This window comes from Poecilia formosa, unplaced genomic scaffold (assembly GCF_000485575.1).
Source record: "Poecilia formosa unplaced genomic scaffold, Poecilia_formosa-5.1.2 Scaffold234, whole genome shotgun sequence".
NCBI lineage: Eukaryota > Metazoa > Chordata > Actinopteri > Cyprinodontiformes > Poeciliidae > Poecilia > Poecilia formosa.
Genome location: NW_006800173.1, coordinates 74,942 through 97,145, shown reverse-complemented (window position 1 = coordinate 97,145; position 22,204 = coordinate 74,942).

Genomic DNA, 22,204 nt, shown 5'->3' with positions numbered 1-22,204 from the left:
AGAGGTGGCATTGCCGATGCATGCATTTTGGTTGTTGTGATAAACAGAAGATGCACTAGTCTAAAGCACTAACAAGGACACAGTGAGGGTTAAAATTAAACAGAATTGCAGGTGTTTTCCTAAGAATTGGCTACAGAAACTTCGGTCTTCACCTGGACAATAAGATGAGCTGGAAGTAAAACACCCTGGCTTATACAAGAAAGAGAAAGAAAACATAATTGTCTTTGGAGAAATACATACTTGAAGTGTTTTCAGTAAGTTGTTTTATTATCTAAAAGTCCTTGTTAGAAAATCCAGGGTTTGTTTGAAACCATCTAAAAGAGTAGGCTTGTGAATCAACGAAACTCAAGAATACCAGAAAAAAAATGCAGAGGGTGTGCTAGAGCAAAAAAAAACAAACAAAAAATGTTACAGACACTTCAAGACAACTGAAGTAGCATATGACTATGAAGTGGAACGGAAAGGATACAATATGTAAATTAAGGGAAAATATGAAAAATGTGTTGTGCTTTCATAGGTATTCCCTTTACTATATTATCTGTAAATATGTTCCAGTGTAGCCATCTGGTTCAGAAGTCACATAGTTAAACAGAACAGCAGAAATGTGCTCCTCTCAGATTAGACCATTTTCAAAGTGCATCAGAAAATTGACAATGCCTATCAAACTTCACAATTATGTGCTACAATTTAATTTTGTGGTTGCAATAATAATAAAAAATCTAAAACAAAAGTTCACTTTGCATTTGGAGCACACACCTGCAGCTTTTAGGAGGCAGTAATGTGAGACTATGCAGTAAATCCAAACATCTCTTTCCACTGTTTGTGAGTTAAACTGGAGAAAAGCTTGCAAAGATTGAAGTTTATTTCTGTCTTGGGGGGGGTGGGTTGATTCTAAGATATCCATTAAAATATTCACTTTGTACAAGCAGTTAACTCTCAGCTGATTAAGTCCATGTGTTTGTTAACCTGACGATGAATTGCATAGAAGACAGATTTTCCACAGAGAAACCACAACATGTTTTCTCTGAGAAACAGCCACCTGGTAGTAAGTAGCAGGAGTTTATTGGGTGTATCTTTATGTGCTGTGAAAGCTGAAGAGCTGCAGGCAGTTGTTGTATGTCCTTCCTCTCTTGCTCACTTTTGTCCCAGAGTAGCTGTAATTCTCAGTCTGTTAGGCTGAAATCATGACACTTTGCACACAGTACTGATCAATGCAGGTTCAAAACACAATTATATCACTTCACATAATCAAACCAGTTCTAAGACTGTTTTTGCATCTTAGAGCTGACATAAAAGCTAAGAAGTGCTTGTGTGGAAATCTATTTTCAAGTTGTTAAATTCAGAAACTATCTGTGAATTTCTCACATAATTTTGATTCGGTGCTGGAAATGGCTCGGCTAGATCTCAGTTATTGTCCCTGTGAATTTAAATCAATGCAACTGTAAAATATATATTTAAGTGGTGGAATAGAACTATGAGACAAACCATTAAAATGCATCCAGTTGCACTGATATGGAAGCAGCCACCTTCATGAGGTTCGTTTATAACATTATTCCTTGTACAAGCTCATTTTAAACCATTAAACATTTTCATTCTGAATCATGGTACTATTAAATATATAAAGGGTACTTACGTCAGATTGTGCTCAGAACAAATCTCAAAGTTTCAAATCATTTGCTGTCAGAGCCAAACAACAGGCAGACTACAATTTTAAATTAATGTATTAAATAAGCATCATCACTCACAACTCCTCCTCCTCCTTCTTTGCTGATTGGCCTGGTTAAAATTCAACGTGAGTAAAACATTTCAATGGGACGAATCCCATTGAACTATTTCAGGGAATGAAAGAGCCGTTTCGAAAAGCTCCCAATTATGACATCACAATCTGCGTGCACTAACCCTTACCAGACAATGCAAACAGAGCTCTCCCCACCTCATCTTCTCCCTCTTGGTCCAAGGCTGTAGAATCTTGCATTTGTTTCCAGCTATTTTCACATGTATATGATGTGATTCTGGTTCGGTCAGCAACAGCTAATTTGCATAAAAGTAACAGAGCCCTAAAACAGATCATTCTGAAACAAGCTCAAAATACGCAGAAGAAAGCAAATTAAATCTCACCTGAGAATGATTGTGCAAAAAATGTAATGAACATGTTTTGCATAGCCCATAGACTTCTCCTAACTCCTTTAAAAGGAATAGAGATCGCCCGCCTTTTCTTCCAAATCAAAGGAAAATGGCTTTGGGATGGAACTAAATGTTCTTCCAACAGAGTGGAGTGATTTGCATGCAGTCATATGTGACAGACTATTTATCTCAGCATAGAAGGCTTTATAATAAACTGATATTAAATTCTGTCCAGCTGTATTGTGAGCAAAAATAGTCATTTTGCCCATACAGAAGTTGAGGTCTATGTGAAGTCTGGCTCATATTTAATCTTGTCTTCAGGACAGAAAGCCCACTGTGACAGTTCCTCCCCTGAGAGAACAGCCAGTATCCCTATACACCAATGTAACGGGTTACCAAGCAGACTGAGAGAAACTGAACTTCGTCTACTAAAAATATCCTTTTGTTCACAGCAATCTGCTGCAGGAAAGTTCTGACAATTTTATTGTGTTCTAGAGGCTTTGTTGTTTGTATAGGTACCTCACCTTCAAAAAAGCCTATTTAAGTTTTTCTAAGCAAATCAGCAGAAAACATGCAACATGAAAGCAGTCGAAAGATTATCCCCCCCTCAGCCCTGAAGAGACTAAATTTATCATTCCTTCATAAAGATACAAGTCATGTCCCGTTTGAATGAACATGATTAATACCAAGGGATAAAATATTACCTCCAGGGAGCTGTCTAGTAACAATATATTTAATTAAAGTAAATGATTTCAAAGGATAAACTGTGACTTATACTGAGGGGCCTCAACCATAAACTATTTTACAGGCTGAGTCATTTTCTGTGGAGGACTCATTAAATAAAATTGTTCCAGGGGGCAGGGACTTGGACAACGCTCAACCTCTCTGCTCTCTCTGATAATGTGTAATATTTTATATGTGAAAATATCTGTATGTGCGAGAGGATCTTTCCATGCTAATTCCCCACTTTTGACGTATTAACTCACCTTTCTGCCCTGGTCTGATCAGACCTCTGACAAAGCATCACAGAGGTCAGGGCATTTGCAAGACAGGCCGCCGGGCTTCTGATCCGCCGACTTCATCGACATGCACACATGCAAACCGGCGTATGCAAATTCAAAAGGGCAATTTCCACTGGCACCCGGTGGGAGACAGTATAGCTGACTGACAACTACAGACCCTCGTTCAAGAAACAAATGGATACGGTTTTTGCAGATGTATCAAATTTACATCCACTTAATGCTAATGTGGTTTTCCTGCAGGTGAAGATACCCAACGCAGATGGTGCTCTATTTCCAGGTAGTTAGGTGTGCTGTCAGGAGACGCAGCAAAGGAAACAACAGAGTTATTAAATTAGCAAGACAACACGTTTTAAGTGTGTTTCTTAGTTATGTATCAGCTTAATGGTGAGCTTTTGGAAGACATTACAGTGAAGCACACAGAGGTGCAGAACACAAAGTGAGTATATTTATATGAATTTACATAAAAAAGTGGTTCAACTGCAACAAATAAGGATTTTGAACATGCATGACGCACTAAAATAATAATAAATATGTAATTTGTGTATTTTAATGCCCTCACAGCACAGATAATTGAAGGTTTACTAAATATTATCTCTTTAAATTTTTCTTGCATTACATTTTTCCCACTTGGATGTTGTGAATCTCACATTTTTATGGCTTTTCTGGGTGACCTTTTGATGAACTTCACAAATATCAAGAGGTGGGTAAAGTACCCAAAACTTGTACTCAAGTAAGAGAAATATATACATATGTTTTCATACTCTCAGTGGCTAGAGAATCCAGAAATTTTACTTAAGTAAGAGTGGCAGTTCTTCATAATAATAATATTAAAGTAAAAATAAAAAGTATGGTGTAGTAAAGCTACTTCCAGGAACTGTGCTGAACTTCAAACTGAATCTGATCACCTTTCAGCTCTTGTGACTGAGAGATTTTACAAAGCAGGAAGGCATGTTATGCACATTGTGAAAATTTTTCAAAAATATTAGCCAATCAACTAAAATGTCTAAGCAAACAGATGCTGCAGTGCCATAACCTCTGTGCCGCCTTTTGTTTTATCCAGATCACAGCAAACAACAAAACGGAACCAGTGAGTGTAACACTGTGTGTTCCTTCTCCTCTCCCACAGGAAGGCTGTGCAAAACAATTTGGCAACAAGTTATTCAATAAGGAAAACACAATGCATGACTAAATAAATTACTAAGGACTAGTGAGGCTTGATTCCTACAAATCCCTCGATCCAGACATGAATAGAACAATTAATACAATTAAAATCCAATCACAACCTCTAAGTTACTGCAAGTACACAAAGTAGAAAAGAGACAACTACACCTGGTAGTTAAAATTACAACAAAAATGATGGATTGTGTTCTTTTGTTAATCTATCAAAATTGCAAGTTCAAAGCAGACAAAAGAGAAAAAAAACACATTTAAGAAAAATTTTACAAGAATATTTAAACAGTCATAGAAATGATTAATATTAGATTTTAGATGGTGATATAGCTAATTTCCCAATCAATACCTTCTTTCACTCACAGTGACAGTTCCACACTTGATCCCAGTTGAGAGTTAAGCTCCCATTACTCCCAGTTAATAATTTAAGCAAACGGTGCGTCTCCGCAGTGTGTCTGCGTCCAGCTATGCACACTAGTATGGTTAAAAAGCGCGAGCTCCGAAAAAGCCATTATGTATTCTAATGACAAAATGACATTAGAGATCCTTTTTGAGCCACTTAGCAGTCGGATCAATAACGTTTCCCTGAGATCATTTACACCGTCTGTGGCTCATTTTTAGGGTCGCATCTTGTCCATCACTTACTAACAAGCACCTGCTTATGTTTCAAGTCACTAAAAAAGCAGCTTGCTTAGGGGTCAAGCCACCATTTTGATGAACCTAATCAAGTACAGCTTTTGCCTACTGACGTATAGATTTTTGAGTCATTCCGGTTGAGATCATCAGCTAAGTGCGATGACACATAAATCGAACTCTGGCTTGAATTTTGCGAGGAGTTTATTGACCAGAGAAGAGATCCAGTGATGTGTGTTCTGTCACCATTTTATTCACACTGCTCAAATTCACTTTATAAACATCCTGAACTGTGTGTGATTGGCACAAAAGACAAAACTAATTATCTGAATGTCAAAAGGATTTCCATTTTACTTCGGTTCACCTTTTCTTAAATGAAAGCACTCCAATATGCGAGAATTCAATTTAAAATGTTGTTTTTATAGGACATAATTACACAAAAGGATGTATTGCAGAGATTTATTTCTGCAAGTTATGATTTGGTTGTAAGCATTTTTATTACAGAAATGTTATATTATAGCCTTCACTATCCAGGAGAGTAAATCCCAGAAATGGATTTTGAAAGAAGCTGCTTGTTCAGAGTGCTGCATCCAAATACACGAAAAGTTTAGTGAAAGGAAAAGTGTGGTAGAAAGGTGAGCAACATGGAAATCAATAATGTTAAAAAAGATTACGTGGAGATTCACAAAGATGTGGACATCAAGATCCCAAAATCTGGAGGGAGAAGGGAGAGACACAGAGAATTAATGCTGCTTTAAGTTCAGTGTGAAGTTTCCACAGTTAGTCACATTTTTTAGGAGCCATGTCCTCTGCTGGTGTCAGACCACTGTGTTCTGAATTCATTTTAAAATACTTCATACTTTACTTACTGAAAAACCTAATGGTATATATTAATTTTGTGATGATTCAGAGCTGTTTGTGTTTTGGTTCTTTCTTGTGTTTGTATTTGCATCTGAAGTTGATCACTTAAGTTTTATTATGGTTATGTTTTACTTATGAGTTAATACATGAATCTAATCTCATTCAATCATTCTTATGAACTCCAGCCTAAAAATATTTACTTTACACAAGTTTAAATCAGAAATACATCTCAGTTCATCTGCGCCAGCCAGTGAAGTCATCCAAGCGTTCATCTTGCCATGGCATTGCTAACATCCCCTGCTGTGCTCGTGTTTCGCTCTTCTTGCCTTTCTCTCTTTTCCAGGATTGTCACAGACTAGCAGTGAGAAATACAAATGCCAGGAGTCCAACCTCTCCAACTCCTCTCTCCGCTCGCCGCCGTTTGCGGATCGCCTCCCTTCATCCCTGACTACTCCTCTCCAAGGACAGCCAAAGACATTCTCCAGAGTGAGATAAGAGTGATTTCAGCCGATACAACATGGCAGTTGCTCGCATGAGCGCCTGTGGGTGTCCCTGGTTGGGGCCACAGTAAGATTGAGACTTTGAATGCATATATTTGACTTGCTGTCACATCAGCAGCAGTGTTTCCCTAAAAAGAAAAAAAAGAAAAGAAAACATACATCCATGTTTGTTTTTCTCCATCGTGGCAGCATTTGAAGGGATAAAACGCCTGTCATGATACAGATATTTGTGACCCAGGCTCAGCGAATGAAAGACAAACTTATTCTCAACTGGTTGTAGAAAAATGCATAACCCATATAGTTTTTGTTGCTGTTGGCTATTAAATTCATACCAGATGTCGATGACAACCAAAGTAATCCGCACAGTCACAGACTCAAAATAAAGAAGTCCATAGATTACGTTACGCATAATAAAGCTACAAGCAATGACAAAACGGAACAATATTGAACACATTTACTGAAACACATTTAAAATGATTTGATTTGTAGATGATAATTTCAAGGCTTACTTTACACATGTAAGTTTGACCTTTTCTCCTATCTGCTTCCAAATAGTGAAGTAACTTTATTCTATCATTTTTATTTGGAGTTGAGTTGAATGACTGGGCCATTCTGGTATGGAGTTCATGTCATTTGATTGTTATTGTCTATTTTTCTTGAAAGAAAAAATGTATCTCCTACTTCCAGGTCTATCTGAGGTTCTCTACAACTGGTCTTTGACTTTTAATAACCTCTAATAATAATTTCTCTGTAAGGTAGATTGTGAGGAACACCTAGTCATGGCAGGTTTATGGTAAAATTATAATTTTCTTCAAGTTGGCCCCAATGGTCTCTCTGCACCATTTAAAGTTCATAAATATCTCCACTGCCACCAGGACGACTTGTAATAAAAAGGTTGCGAAGATCTTTAGAGAGAACTCTTTGCTTCTCGTTTCATATAATGATAATGAGGAACTTTTTTCAGGGCACCATGTCAGTGTAAACCCGTATATATTAATTTCCACTGATAGGGAACGAGATTCCTTAATAAATATTGACAGATTCCATTGTTTTTTGGGGTCTGTGTCTTGTTGCATATTTTTTTAATATAGTCAATATTTCTTACGTTTATCAAACCATTTTATTCCACAAAACTTAATTTATGAACATTTATTTTGCTTCTGTTGAATATGTAGAATTATTGGCAGACCTTTATGTCAACAGGCTCATTAAAAATAAACTTACTGAGAAATGTATTAAGTACTTTTTCCCCCACCGTATGAGCTGGAACATCGTCAAACTGTATTTAGGCTCCATCTGGAGATCTTGACATGGAATGTATGTGTTTATGATCGTGATCTGTGAAGTCATTTGGCTCCAGAAGGACAGAGAAGAGAAAGGTGATTAAAAAGTCGAATGAAATGTCACACCTAATAGATACAAAGCTGGCCAGAAGAAATAGGAAACAAGAGCTAGCGGTGAAAGGGACGGCGAATGGGAACGGAGACGAGATGTAGCGAAAAAATAGGTCTACTGGATTTTATGTGTGTTTGTGTGTGTGTCCTTGTGTATGTGTGTAATAGTCAATTCATTTCATCTGTTCAGTTACTGTGTACTGTGCACGCGCATGTGTGTGTGTGTGCGTGCACATGAAGGACCTGCAGAGAAATTGGATACTGCGGGGCTGCGGGTGTTCTTGGCTCCCCCAATTTCAGGTGTAATTACCAAGACACAGAATGAGAGTTAAGTGGTCTCGACAGATCCCCCGTGAGCCCCATTTTCTCAGATGTTCCCTTCTTTCTGTATAGGACCAGCAAAATGAGATTTACAGCTATAAAGTCTGCAGTATAGCCAATAAGAGAAAGTGTACTTGCTGGCATTTGCAAAACGTCTAGACAGAAAAGATTAAATAGGTCATAATCCTGAATTTAAAATGAAAAATGTGGTAAGTGAAAGACTTCGATAGTTCTTTTTCACTACTGATATCTTAATGTCAAATACAGTATACGACCTCTTTAGTGCATCGATTATGACTACATCTTGTATAGATTGAAAAAATGTCTTTACGAATATGTAAAAAAATCCTCAGTGGAGTGAGAATTAGATATTTTTAGGTTTAGATTTTCTGTACTGGCAGTATTTCTGAATAAGAATGATAAAAAAAAAACAACAAAAAAAACCCTTTTTGTGTGTCATCTGTTCCAAACTTTTTCTTTGTTGTTATGTGCTCTAGGATTTTGAGTTGTTAGACCATCTGCTCTGCTACAGCCAGTGGAAGATATCTCCTCTGATGATTCTTTACCTGCCAACTCCTGACTGCTTGCGTTGGTCCTCATTCAGGAATTGTCCTGTCTGACTTGGCCCGACTGCCTGTTAATAAAACAATCTTCTTCAGGATGCTCATCTCAGGAGCTACATAGTGTGCAGCTGTTCTAGTATGCTTTGGATACTGATTGGAGGTAAAAGCAAGAAGAGCCTCCTAAAGATTGAGCCAGATGGAAGATTGCCATCATCTCATTTGAATTAACATTTCATCATCCCTGCATTTAAAGACAAAATGTTACTTGGTGTGAAAAGGCTGACCTTGGCTCAGCATGATGTATCATAAGAACAGTGACCTCTTGTCAAACAACTCTAAAAAAAAAAACATATATGGGTGGTTGGAGTTAAATATCCATTTACTTTTGATCCCAGGAACTTGAGGAAAGTTTGGGTTTCCTGGGCAGTATTCTCTTGCATCCTGTGTTTTTACTGAAGCTGTTTGTATGCCGACGGCAGATTTCTTATCTGCCATCACGAAAACACTTGGAGTGCCTTGCATTAGTATTCATTCCTTAAAGCTCGTTAGCTTAAAGTCCAGAACTTATTTTTTATTTTACTGTGCACTTATAAAAAAAATTAAAATTCACTTTTGTCAGCCTTTGAAAAATATGCTGCGATTTGAGATGTATATCTCTTGGGGTTTCTTCCAGCTATAGATATCTAGAGGATTGTTTTTTTTTCCCCATTCTTCTTTAAAATATATCTCAACATAGGAAGGATTGGATGAGGAGCTTATGTGAACAGAGGTTTTCAAGTCTTGCCACACATTGAAGTCTGAATATTAAATAAGCCAGTTTATCACATTACTGTCTTTTAATTTTACCCTGTTGAAAGAAGAACATGCAACAGATTTTCTCTCAGCTGGTTATTTGTGATTGTAACATAAAAACATAGAATTTGTTTTATAGTTTATAGGGATCAGACACAAAACACTGTGCAAACATTTTTTTTTCTGAGCTCAAATAACAATAAGAGTCAGATTGTGTTCCATTCATTCATTTCTTTATATTTCACATATAAACATCCTGGTGTCCTATTAGCCTACTATAATAATTTTTAATGGGGAAAAGGGATTGCATGTTTGTTACCGTAAAATGAACCAGTGACAATTTCACATCAGCTGCAAGGGAATATGAATCTTTTATAAAACCATCATCTTTAATTGTTGGTTCTGTGAATAATAGTACATTGAGTTTTTATGGCACTTTTCCTGTCATTTTGACCAGTCAAAGCACTTTACATTAGAGTCACTTCCACCCATACACTCTCACACACACATTTATGCATCAATTGTTAGACAATTTTAGGTTAAGTGTCTTGCTCAGTTCCACACCAACACATGACAAAAGGATGCTGGAATCAAACCTGCAACCTTCCAATTGCAAGACGACTGCTTGAGGTACACTTAACTAAAGCCTGTGTGACGACAGACTACAACACAGTGGTGCCCAAAGTCGGTCCTACCTGGTTTAACGCACCTGGATTATATGATGGCTCATTAGAAGGTCTAAGAAGAACATTGACATGCTGAAAAGGTTGTTACTACCACCAGGGAGAGAACTGAAACGTGCAGGATGCTTTGGGCACCTCTGCATAACAGCTGCTGCTCTGCAGAAACTAGAAACCTTCAGAAATTCTTCAAGGGCAATATCAGTTTATTTTCTCTTTTTCTGTGTGTTTATTTTATTTATCTGAACTTTTAGGTTGAGGTGGAGAGAGAGGAGTGGGGGTTTCATGGTACAAATACCTCAGAGGGAGTGTCTGCATCAATCCATGGCTTAATATGGGAGTGGAAGACAAGCTCAAGCAGGTGAATGCATACTACGTTTAAGACTTAAAGCAGAATCATACGTGCACTGCTTATAAATCTGGTGAAAGCAAGCAATATGCAGATTTCTGTCTTTGTGCATACAGTTGGAGTGAGTAGGCTTTGTCCATCCGGCCTCAGAAGCCTAAATAAATAAACAAGCAGAGAGGAGCACCTGCAATTTTAATCTTGGCAGAGATGAAATAGTTTCATGTGCAACTCTGGTTCATCTACATATAAGAAGAGTCACAAATTTCCTAGGGACCTTCAAATTTGCTCCCCACCATTATGCCTCCACTGCTTTCAATATCAGTTTTAATTATAGCTAAAATAAAAAAAAAGCTTCCATTTTAATTCTGTATGCTTTAAAATGTATGGTAATAAAGAAATAACAGCCCATAACGACAGACTACTTTTTTTTTTAACCTGAAAAAACATTCAGAAAAGGTGTCTTTGTGTCTGAATTGGTTTTAGACCGACTAAGTTGAGCCATCAATACAGAGGTGCAGCTCAGCTCTTTCTTCCTTTGTGCTGCTCACCTAAGGCTGTGTGAATAAAGGGCTCCCTGTGAATTACTTGAATTGTTGAGCCTGTAATATTCTGGGCAGGACAGGGTCTAAATGCAAGGAGACATCTTTTTATAGTGTGACCTTCTCCACAGACAGCCCTCCTGTCTCCTCCTCTCTCCGTCTGGATCCTTCAGCTGCCATTAAATGAAACGTTTTCCCACCTGTGCCCTTGGATAGTTTTGATTCTGCATGGAATATTTTTAAGCCTACTAGATTCTTGGGGCAAAGTAAGTGGAGAGAGCATGAAGATTAACAGAAGCAAACACAGCACAACACAAATTTCATGTAAGGGGAAATTTGTTTTTACAGGAAAGAAAACAAACATTTGGCTACAGAAAATTGTAAATAGTATTTTCTTTCATCATGCTCTGTGTGTTCACTAATATGACTCTTAAAATCTTATTTGAAAATATTTGAAAATTGTATTATGGAGGCAAGCCAGATGGAAGTCAAAAGGCATCATTGTCAGGAGGATCGCGAACCAGAATCCTTGGGAAAGGTGATAGAGCCGGAGGAAAGACGGCAAAGGAAGAGCTGGGAAAACGGGAAGGAGAATTGTTCCGTCTGGAATGTGCTGGAGGTGAAGAGCTGCTGAGGTTTCTCAAATTATTCAAATAATACTTGGCTAAATAACCAGAGGACTTTGCTGCTATATGTGCTTGATCTTGTAAACTCCTCAGAATCCGATAGATGATGCATTTCCTTCAACGTAGAGATAATTTAAATTACACAAACACATTTAACCAGATTTTTAGAAATGTTGGGTAAAAGCCACCTTACTTTGTTTTTCCTGTCTGACATTAAATTTGATTAAATTATGAATACATTATACATTACAAATATTTAGTATTTATAATGTTTTTGATGAGGCAGGATTACAAACATTCTGTCTGCTAAAGGCCAAAAAACTGAGAGGTAGAAGCTAAATTAGTAAGTTTACAGACCTCCATGGGTTTAATATGATTTCCAGATGCCTTTAAGTATCACATTCATTTGTTCATACAAGTACATCTGTAAGAACCATTGAAATGCCCAGTAAAAGTATTAAATTGAACTGAAAGAATCCTGAGTGAGGATCAGGTCCTTACTATAAAAAGCAGCAGAACAAGCCATATTGTAGTTTGTAAATCCACACAGGGAGAAAGACCATAAGTTTTGGGCAGCATCTCTTGTAATCTGATGAAACTAATATTTCAGTGTCTGGCCATCATGCTGTGTCAGCATTTCCACGGCTCTGATAATTAGGAGGAGGAAACAAAACATGTTGAATTTATAATGAAGCGCTTTCATCCAAAAAACTCCTCATGGTGCTTTTTGTCTAGACAGTTATCAAAGATGTAGACATTTAGGTTTTCTGCTGTGCCTTTACAGAAATATTTTAATGTTACTCAAATACTTCCTGGTAAAATTAACTTGAACATTGAGTGGATTAATACAAAGCAGATTATTATTTATTATTATTATTATTTTTTGTATCATTTCCAAATGATATTTTTGTCCTGTTGAATTGCCCTTTAATCAAGTATCAAAACGCACAACTTAATTACAACTGAGTTTATGTTTTAGCTCTATTTTCAATACCTGAATGAAATATGTAATACTGGCTAAAATGTTATCATATTTTCAAAGAGTTCCTCTTTCAATTTTCTGATCTAATTATTTTTTATAGGATTTATAATTATATCATAGTAGATGTAACATTAAGTGACAGTCTATAAAACCATATAGAGCAATACATAATAATTGTAAGCAGCCATATTTTATTGATGTGCTGCCTACTTATATCTCTGTTGCAGATGAAGCAAAATGCATCCTGTTGGTTGTTGCAAGGCAAATCAGAGGTTGCAAAATTTTAAAACAATTTACCAAACAAACTTATCTTCTTTTATATAATGCCAAAGTTATTGCACCTTGAATCCATCTGTGCAGGCCAGTTTTTCAGCAGTAGCAAAGTGAGTTGTGAATTTACCGTTGCTAAGAGACAATCTCTCAGTGCGGAAATCATTCAGTAGTGAAGAAATTGTGAACACAAAGACTAAGCATAATTATTTCATAGCATTTTCCAACTCAATGCCGTTACAACTTATTAGCATGTAAAGTTCATGTGAACTGCAATTTCAAGTGTACCTGCCATCATCTTGCAGTCCTTTCTAATCTGTGTTGCACCCTCTCTAAAGATAACACACACTCTCTCTCACATACATGTGTGCTCCAAGCCACAGATGTGTCAGTGTCAGCAGAAAGCAGTTTTATAATCAATTTGGAATCGAGGGTGGAGTGGGTTGATGTTCCTTACAGCAAAGTAAATCCCAAAGTGACTGTTGCTCATATAGTGCAAGCAGGGCAATCAATTTCACCAGACTGACCACGGGAGAGCTGGCTGCTGTGAAAGATATGAGCTGAGCTTGAGTTCAGGGAGAGAGAGAGACACTTTCCCCATATTTCCTCTGAGTGGGCTACACTTAATCCTGTGTGTCCCACTGCAGAAGTCCATGCTGAACTCCTACCTTTTTTTTCTTTCCTCTGAAAGCTCACAGATGGGTTGCTTCACAGAATTGTATTTATTTACATGATCATTTCAACCCGCAGTTATTTCTTCACATTAGAACCAAACTTTAACTTTTCAACTGCAATATTATGTGATAAGCCAAAGAAAATTGAAACATTGTAAAATGAAACCAAAAATGGATACATGGTAAAGTTTTTCAACAATAGCTTTTTTTTTTGTCACTTAACAGTGACAGTGACCTAGAAGGTCGGATTTTACTAGCTGACGTCTTGACATTTCTGTCAGTTAAGGTTGACCATATCATCCTTTCTTGATATGTCTCAAGTTCTGCAACATGCTTTCCAATGGATTTTATTTTGGGAGTATCAGAATGTAGGGAGCTGACAGAAAGTCTATCATACTTTTAGATTTGAGTAAAAAAAACAAAGGTATAATATTATACATGAAATCTTGTCAAAAACTACTCATCTTTATGGATGCAATGTCACAAAATGGGAAAACAATTCAAGCACAATAACAATTCTGCAAAGCATTTCGAGGAAATCATCTTCAATGAAAAATTTGTTTTAATGATTGTTAAATTTGGTTAAAACTGGCCCAAATAAATCCCGTTCAAATCAGTCACATAAATACAAAATGTATTATCCTTATATAGAAAACTTTACTTTTAAACACAGAGCCTCTTAAACTTTATCTAATGCTAGGATACAGTATTATAGCCTTCTGCTTCATTCCTCTAAACCACCATTTTTGGACCAAATACTCTGAGAGACTCAATGCAGAATAATTGATAAATTATTGCATTTAAAGTATTTGACAAAATATTGAAATTCAAAAGAGAGGAAGTCTATTAGCCAACAGCAACATAAAATATTCAAAAATATCGCTCTTTTAACTCCATTTGCACCAAGCAAAAGTTGCACCTCTCCCCCTCTCAATCCACGTTCTAAAGGTTGCTTGCTGAAGGATGAGGGATGCAGGGTTGATTGATGAAGAGTAAAGAATAAGGGTCCCAGGCCCCCTGGCCCTTACCCACCCTGCCTGCTGGTGATGGTCTGGTAGCCTGGTGGAGCTTATTGAAACGCTGCCTCACTTCTGTCAGCGGGTAGCTGTGGGTCCCATGTAGCTGCAGTGCATGAATGTGTGAGTGATTGGATGAATGACTGGATGTAGACCAAAGTGGTTTGGAGTCCTCAGCCTTACTAAAGAGTTACACAAGTTTTCCTGTTTTACCGTTGATTTCCAACATATCAAACTGAAAGTTGCTGAAGAATCCAAAGTTGTTTGTGAAAAACTTCAACACAACTTAAAGAAATACCAGAATCAATCATTTTGTCATTTGTACTTTTTCCTATCTATTTCACCCATGACCTTCTCTTTCCTCTCAATTCCCTTTTTATGTTGGTATCTGTCTTCATGCCATTTCCTTCCTGACATTTATCCAATGTCTCTTTCAGGTCAAACTCATCTCCCCTATCCTCCTTTTTAACCCCTGTCTTCTTTCTCCTCTTTTTCTTCCTTTCAGTCTTGTTTTTCTTCTGAAGGCGCCGTCCCAAAACGTCACAGCCTTTGTGATGTAAATTGACATGTGAAAAATGGTTAATTGGAGGTTCTGGTACTGCTTAATTCAATCTGACAAAAAATCTATTTCTTCTCTCTACTTTTTCTCCTCATTCATCAACTGAGACTAGCAACAAACTTGTTGCTTGAGGTGTATAAGAATCGATTCTAAACGAGTCGGAAGGATCATATTTCACAAGATAGATAACAGAAAACTTCCTACATTTTTGGGACTCAGGCCACATTGATCCTGACATCTATGATGGATGTTTACTGAAGATGACTTGTATATAGCTAAACTGAATCCGTAATACCAGGAACTATTGACTGCCTGTCATTTAGCTATGCTGAAAACTGGATATGTTATGCAAATTTAAAGTAACAATCTGCTCTCTAATTATGCTTTCCTGTTTATTTCCAAAAAAAAAAAAAGAACATGCATTGAATAAAATGGCGGTAGATCTTATTGCAGCACAATTTAATCATATTAAGGGAATATTTTTTCTCCTCTAAGCCATATCTCAACTTAATTTAAATAAATGTCTTTCAAATAATATGATTAGCTTTTTACCCGAGTTGAAGAAAAATGTGGCACAAACAAGTCAGATATTCAGCTCAGCCTTCCAGATGGCGTTGATACTGCAGCCAGTAATATTTGCTGTTATTCCATCAAGGCAGAGGCAGAGATAACTTTGAGTTGTCTGCAGCGTGAAATGAAGAACTCCATAAACATCTGTGGAAGCTGGCCTTTCGCCCCTAAAGATCACTTTCTTTTTTTTTTTTCCAAAATCATTTTTTATTTCTTCAATTTTGAAGATGATATGCTGCTGACAGCTTCATCAAGATGTGACCTTTAAAAGGGAGTAGAAGATGGAATGAAAAACAACACGTTCAAGTACGAAGCCATGGTTGATTACTAAAGTGTGAATTGATCAGTCTAGGTTGGAAAAGCTCTACAGACTTTAAGGGATGATTTGGAGTCTTTGAAGTATTTTCTGTGAAGGTGTTATCAGTAATAATTACCTGCTGTACAGATCTCTCTGGATATTCATCTTTTTATGACTATTTAATACTGTCCTAATTTAACAAATAAAATTACACTGAAAACTGGACACTTTTACCCAGAAAAAGCTAAATGTCTAGGCCAAAGAAAAGACATTGAAAGTCAACCTGACCAACCTCAACCACCCTTCATAGTAATCAGAAAATGTCTTTAAGTGGACATCTTTTCACCTTTCAGCCACATTTTCAGGTAATTAGATAGAGGCTAATAGATTTTCTATGCGTGTTGAACTAAATTTTCCACAGGAGGATGTCGTATTGGGTTCTTTGCAGAAAACGAGGAACTCCTGAGAGCAATGCAATGCTAACAGCTAATTAGTCAATTTTAGCTGATTTGAGCAAAAAACACAAACTGAAAATGGGATTCAATGCAATATTAATTAAGATGTGTTAAACATCAACACTCTCACAAGAAACCGTTGCTAAATTTGTTGATAAGTTGCTACCTGAGGTTGCTGGCTCTGTCACTCCATCCCATCACCTGGCTGTGAATCTTCTGAGAAAATGGGGTAAAGGCTTTAGCCTAAAAATTAACATTAACCTAAGCTTTACAGATAATTCCCTTTTGACCGATGGGAAATTTCATTCTTTTAATCAAGTGCTTCCAACCTCCTCTTAGGATGTCATTTTGTCATCTACTGCCATATAACCCCAATATCACAGCAGAGCGAGCAAGGGTAGTGAATTAATGATATTCTCTGAGGGCTGCGGCTCAAACCTCTTCCAGAAATGAGGTCTGACTAAGTCTTCTCTCTAATTGTATAAGCGTTGCCACTTTTCATCCGTTTCCAGGCACATCAGCCGGAGTGATGCTTGCGCAAGCTGCCCTTTTGGCCCTGGTGCTGCTGTCGCATCTCCGTCCTGCCAGCTAACTTGCCTTCAGTGGGGAATCAAATACACTTAATGGAGATAGGAAACATTACGAGTGTAATCAAACCTGGAAGGAGATAAGCGTGTCACTGATGATCACCTTCCTGTATATCATCGCTTTGGTGGAAAACATTTGAGAATAACTCCAGCGTCAGCAGTCTTTGTCATTCTCTTGGAGGATGACACGGTGTTTCGGGGAAGGAGTAAAATAAATAACCTTGGTGCATCTGGAAGTAAAAAGTAGCAATCTGAAAACCACTGGAGGAGAAATGAAAATGTAGTTAAACAGCTGTGATCACTCAGATATCCATACATGCCACAAATTCCCCCCCACTAATGATTTAAACTGCTTCTGGAGGGTTACAGAGTGCTTGGCCAGTGGATCAAGTTCTCGCTTTGATTGAGGTCAATGTTTCTGAGAGCTCAGGCTTGGTGGAGCTCTGCTCACCACAACTTAGCTCCTGTTTCAGGGAAAATGGTTCACCCTGAAAGGGCAACCTCAAGGTGGAAGACTTGATAAGTGTTAGGTTGTATCTAGACACTGACGCTTTAAAAATGTGGATTTTTTTTTTTTCCTGAGTCAGACAAATTAAGTTCCTAAGAAACGCTGACACTGAGCTGCAGCAGCCGCAGTGTTCATAAGAAGGGGAAAAGATAATTAAATTGTTGCTCATTCGTCGTGAAAATAAAGGAAAAGCGTAAAAATCAATGATTAACTATGAATGTGACCTTTGGAGCGATGCTAATTTATGATAACACTTTAGCTTTGCATAGAAAATCTTCATTACATTCAAATTACAAATCATTTAGATTCTCTCTTTAATGGCCAAATGCAGTGTCTTGAAAAAGTATTGATACCCCTTTAATTTTCTTGTACTTTAACATGATTGAGCTAAACAGTTCTGTGTATTTTATTGTAAACTAACAGACTGGGCAGGGAAGAAATTAATCAGAGGACCAGCCTGGAGGAGCTGCAATAATCTGCAGCTCAGGTGTAAGAATCTTCAGACAGTAAAACTGTTAATCTATTAATAATGTTTTCCACAAAACATAAAATAGAAACGTTAAAAACTCATTGAAAGAAAGTCCCAGAAGCTGGTTGACACTTACTTCAAGACTTAGAGCTGTACCTGTTCTTCTACAGTGAGTTAATTCAATAAATACAAACGCATGTCACATTTAAAAAAAATGTATGTGTAAAATTTGTTAATTTCTTCCACTTCACCTATATTTCTCCAGCATGGTAATTCTATGCACTAGTTTGAAAGTGAAACAGTACATTTCTTATCGAGGCTCGTCATCTCCGTCTGAGCTAGTGAATTAGAGACTGTAGGTGAAGAAAGCAAGTCTATGAAAAGCTGCAATAAGAATCTAATTTGAAATAAAACATATGATGATGTTCAGTAGCAAGTTGAAGGACAAAAAGTAAACAAAGCAATGAAAAGTGAAAGGGAATGCAGTGTCTGCTGTAAACTGTTCCTGCTTTTGTACAGTCTAGCCTTTTCTCTGTGCTTCTAATGGGGAAAGTTAGAGTAGAACCAACAACCATCTCTCCTCATCAGGGCGATACAGTGATACATTAAGAATAAATAATGAAGAAATTCATCAGAAGAGACTTTGCATATAGATAGCCTACTTAAGCCGGAAGCGACTATTAACATAACTTGCCGGAGCTGGAGGATAATTAGAGTGGCTCTCCTTCATTTCTTTCCTTTCTGTGACTAATAGAGAGGTGACAGTGACAGAAAGAAGGTACAGCTCTCAGAGGACTGTGGTTCATCGAACAGTCGCCAAACTCTCTGGTGTCTCACAGCAAGACCTCAGACCTGCACACAGGCTGGAGTAAGGGGTTGGTATTAAAAAAACAAAAAAAAAAAAACAGCTACTATTTCTAACTCCTTCCAGACATGCTTCATTGGTTAAAAGTAGATCAGCAGAATAGTCTGCCCGTTAACACCTTGGGTTCTGTTTTTTTCTTCAAGTCATTTCATGGTAATGAAATTGCACGCCATAATAAAACCAATTTAACTGTTGATTGGTTAACATTTTGCAAAGTCATAGTACAATGCAGTCATGTTGCAGAAAAAGCAAGCTGTAATAGGCTTTGTCTTTAAAAGGTTGTTATGTCATAATGGAAACTATGCCTGAAGAGTGAGAGTCTTTTCTTCAATCTTTTATGATAGTTGGCCTTTGCTAGTTCATACCACTTCACTACCATTTAGTTCCTTTTTGCTTCTAATTTAGGTAAATGCACTTTAAAGGGGACCGATTATGCAAAATTCACTTTTTGCACAATTTTATACTTCCATTTGGGTCTCAAACACTTTTAAAATCAGTCCAAACATTTAACAAACCACCCTGGTGTTTTTTTGGCAATAAATTCATATGTTTTGGTGTCTGGAAAATGAACCGTCTCAAAAACCATCAGATTTTTGAGTCACAAAAGATGGCTAATGTACCACTACCTAGCAACCCCAGCCGAGTCCAACCCATCACCTAGCAACCCAAGCTGAGCTCCAGCACCTTTGGTCAGCTGGAAAAGACAAGTGGTTTGTTGTTAACTTACCATTCAGAAACCATTTGCTGCATCCTTGTTAGTTGAGCAGGAGGTTCTACTTCTGCTTTTCAAAGATGTGTGGTTGTATAATTGCGCAGCATGGCCACTGATGACGGCGTACAAACTGTTGTTCTGTAAAAGTAATTTGTTTCTCTATTACTATACACTATTTGAAGCAGTAAGGAGAGAGGCTATGAGCAAAGTTTCAAAAGGATATCCCCTGTGGAAACCTTTCAATGCACCTGGAACAGTGCAGCATTAAAAAGGATTGACTCATTGTGCTGCTTGATAAATTGAATTAAAAAGTATGACCGTAGTAATGAACAATGCCATGCTTCACTGACTACATTATACAATACTGACTTTAATATGGAGCTTTGAAATCATGATGGAAGAAGAGAAATTAAAAAGTAAGTTTAAGAATCAGGTGCAGAACTCAGTGAAGGCTGGAGAAGAACATAAGGAGATGATTCTGGGATGCCAGAATCAACTGCTGGTGATTTAAATATTAAATCATCAGGAATAATAATATCTGGCTATTTTCCTAATAATATATTCAAACTGCTTTTCTATGTAGTTAAGAGTGGCTTTAGGAAAGACATTTACAATGCAGCAAGTTTGTTAAAGTGGAGATTTAAGGGCTGATGTTTTAATACTTGTGTCTTTTAGCATGGGGCTGAGATCACCACCTGCACAACCACTGAGGAATAATAAGTCTCCATGACTCCTAAACATGACCTTGTTCTTGTAGTTTCTCACTGATGTTTAGACTACTTCCTCACTCTCTTCTTTTTTATGCTTAGTTTGTACTTTCCATTGTCTCTATTGTAAGTGTAGCATGTATGTTTCAAAGGAAGCATTTTACTTATTTCGTGTAAAACAAAAAAAAAATACTTTATTTTTCTTGTCAAAACTTGCACGATTATAGAATGTTATAGGCAGCTTAGTGATTAGTTTTAAGGTTAAAAGCTTTGCTGCTTCAGCCTGATGTGTGTTTGGAAGAAGGTGACATTTCTGGACTTGAAGAGAAATACGAGAGAATCTGCAAAGACACACTGAGATTCACTCAGTTCCGCAGTTGACCATAGGTGCCTGTATCTCTCCCTCCCTGCTGGTCTCTGATAAGGCCTCTTTTTGCAGCCCAAGGTGGAGGGTCTTTTTAATGGAATTGCTCTCATCTGGGTAGCAGCAGCCCATCGACTGCTCACACCAGTGACAGAAGACCCCGTTAGTGATGTGACAGAACTGGTAGATTGATGAGACTCGCCATTGTGAAACTGTCCCACCCTAGCCTGCTATCAAGCCTGAAGGCTGCAAAGGTCTGTTAATAGAGGAATAATGTATAAATGGATGACAAAATGAAATGCCTCCACTGCGTGCTCGGAAAACCAATGCAGTGACAACATATGTCACACTCAAGCCAAACAGCCTAAGGACGCTCCATGTAATTGGAGACAGAAAACACAACATAATGGATGTGGCCGTCTTGCCTGTGCATTAGCGGGATCAGAAAAAAAATAGAAGATTAAAGACGGTTAGATGTGTGGGCAACAGCAGAAGGAACTGCACAAACTTCTAGCCTGACCCACTTTCTGCCTAAGAGAAATGACTCACAGGATAATTGAAACACTGTCAAAGGGATGTTTTGTCTTAAATGCTTGCTGTGCAAAAGCACAACAACAGAACATCCTTTACCTGCAGCTAGCCGTCCAACATACCGTAATATAGCAGACATCCTCTAAGAGCTCAAGAGACAGACAAAAAGCCGATAAGATACTTATCACCTCTATGGTCCTGTCCCACTTACAGAGGCTCTTACCTTTTTGGCTTCCGCACAGACACAAAATGATTCATTCTCAACAGAAACCCCTGTACTGTGCCTTAGAAGCCAGTAGTTGTCCTGATATCTGTAAATGTTTTTTTTTTTTTTTATCTGCTTCTGCCTGAAGCGTCTGTGTATAATATGTACATTTTACCCTCAACAGTGTAATAAGAGTTTGTGAGGTAAAATTTAATTTTTAAATTATACTTGCAGGAGAAAGGGATGGTTTTGTGCTCGTGTTCATCACATGTGCATTGCCCGACAGAAGCCAAATATAACTTCACATCCATTCTCCTAATTCAATTGTCCCCCAGTAATGGAAAGTCCTTTGTCTTGTCCATTCGGTCCTGTCTCTCAACCGTGGTGGTGCAGCCATTTAACCGCTGCAGAGACCCCATTCATCAGGCCTGTGAGTGCCCTCATGTCTGATCATCTGTCAGCAGAGCCTTAACGTCCGCAGCGTCCCTCCTGCTGCTTCTTAAAATAAAGCTGAAGATTAGGGGAAAAATCTGGAGAACTTTATTGTATTCTCAGGGGGTCAATTATTCCCTTCATCCGTCCTTTAAAACTCCCAGTTCTCCACTCCTCCTTAAAACGACCCATCCTCCTCCCCCTCTCCTCCAGCTTCTTCACCTAATGGAGCCATCTAGGGAAATCACTGTCCAGAAGATGTCCTGTGCTTTAACAGGGCTCTATCAGTCAAAGGTACACTCTAAAAAAGAGCATGTTGGAGACTCATTTACATTCTTCTCACTTAATTAATTTGGTTTGTTGATGACAACTTACTTTTGTGGGTTAAATGTAACATAGAAATCCACTTTTCATCTGAAATTAAGT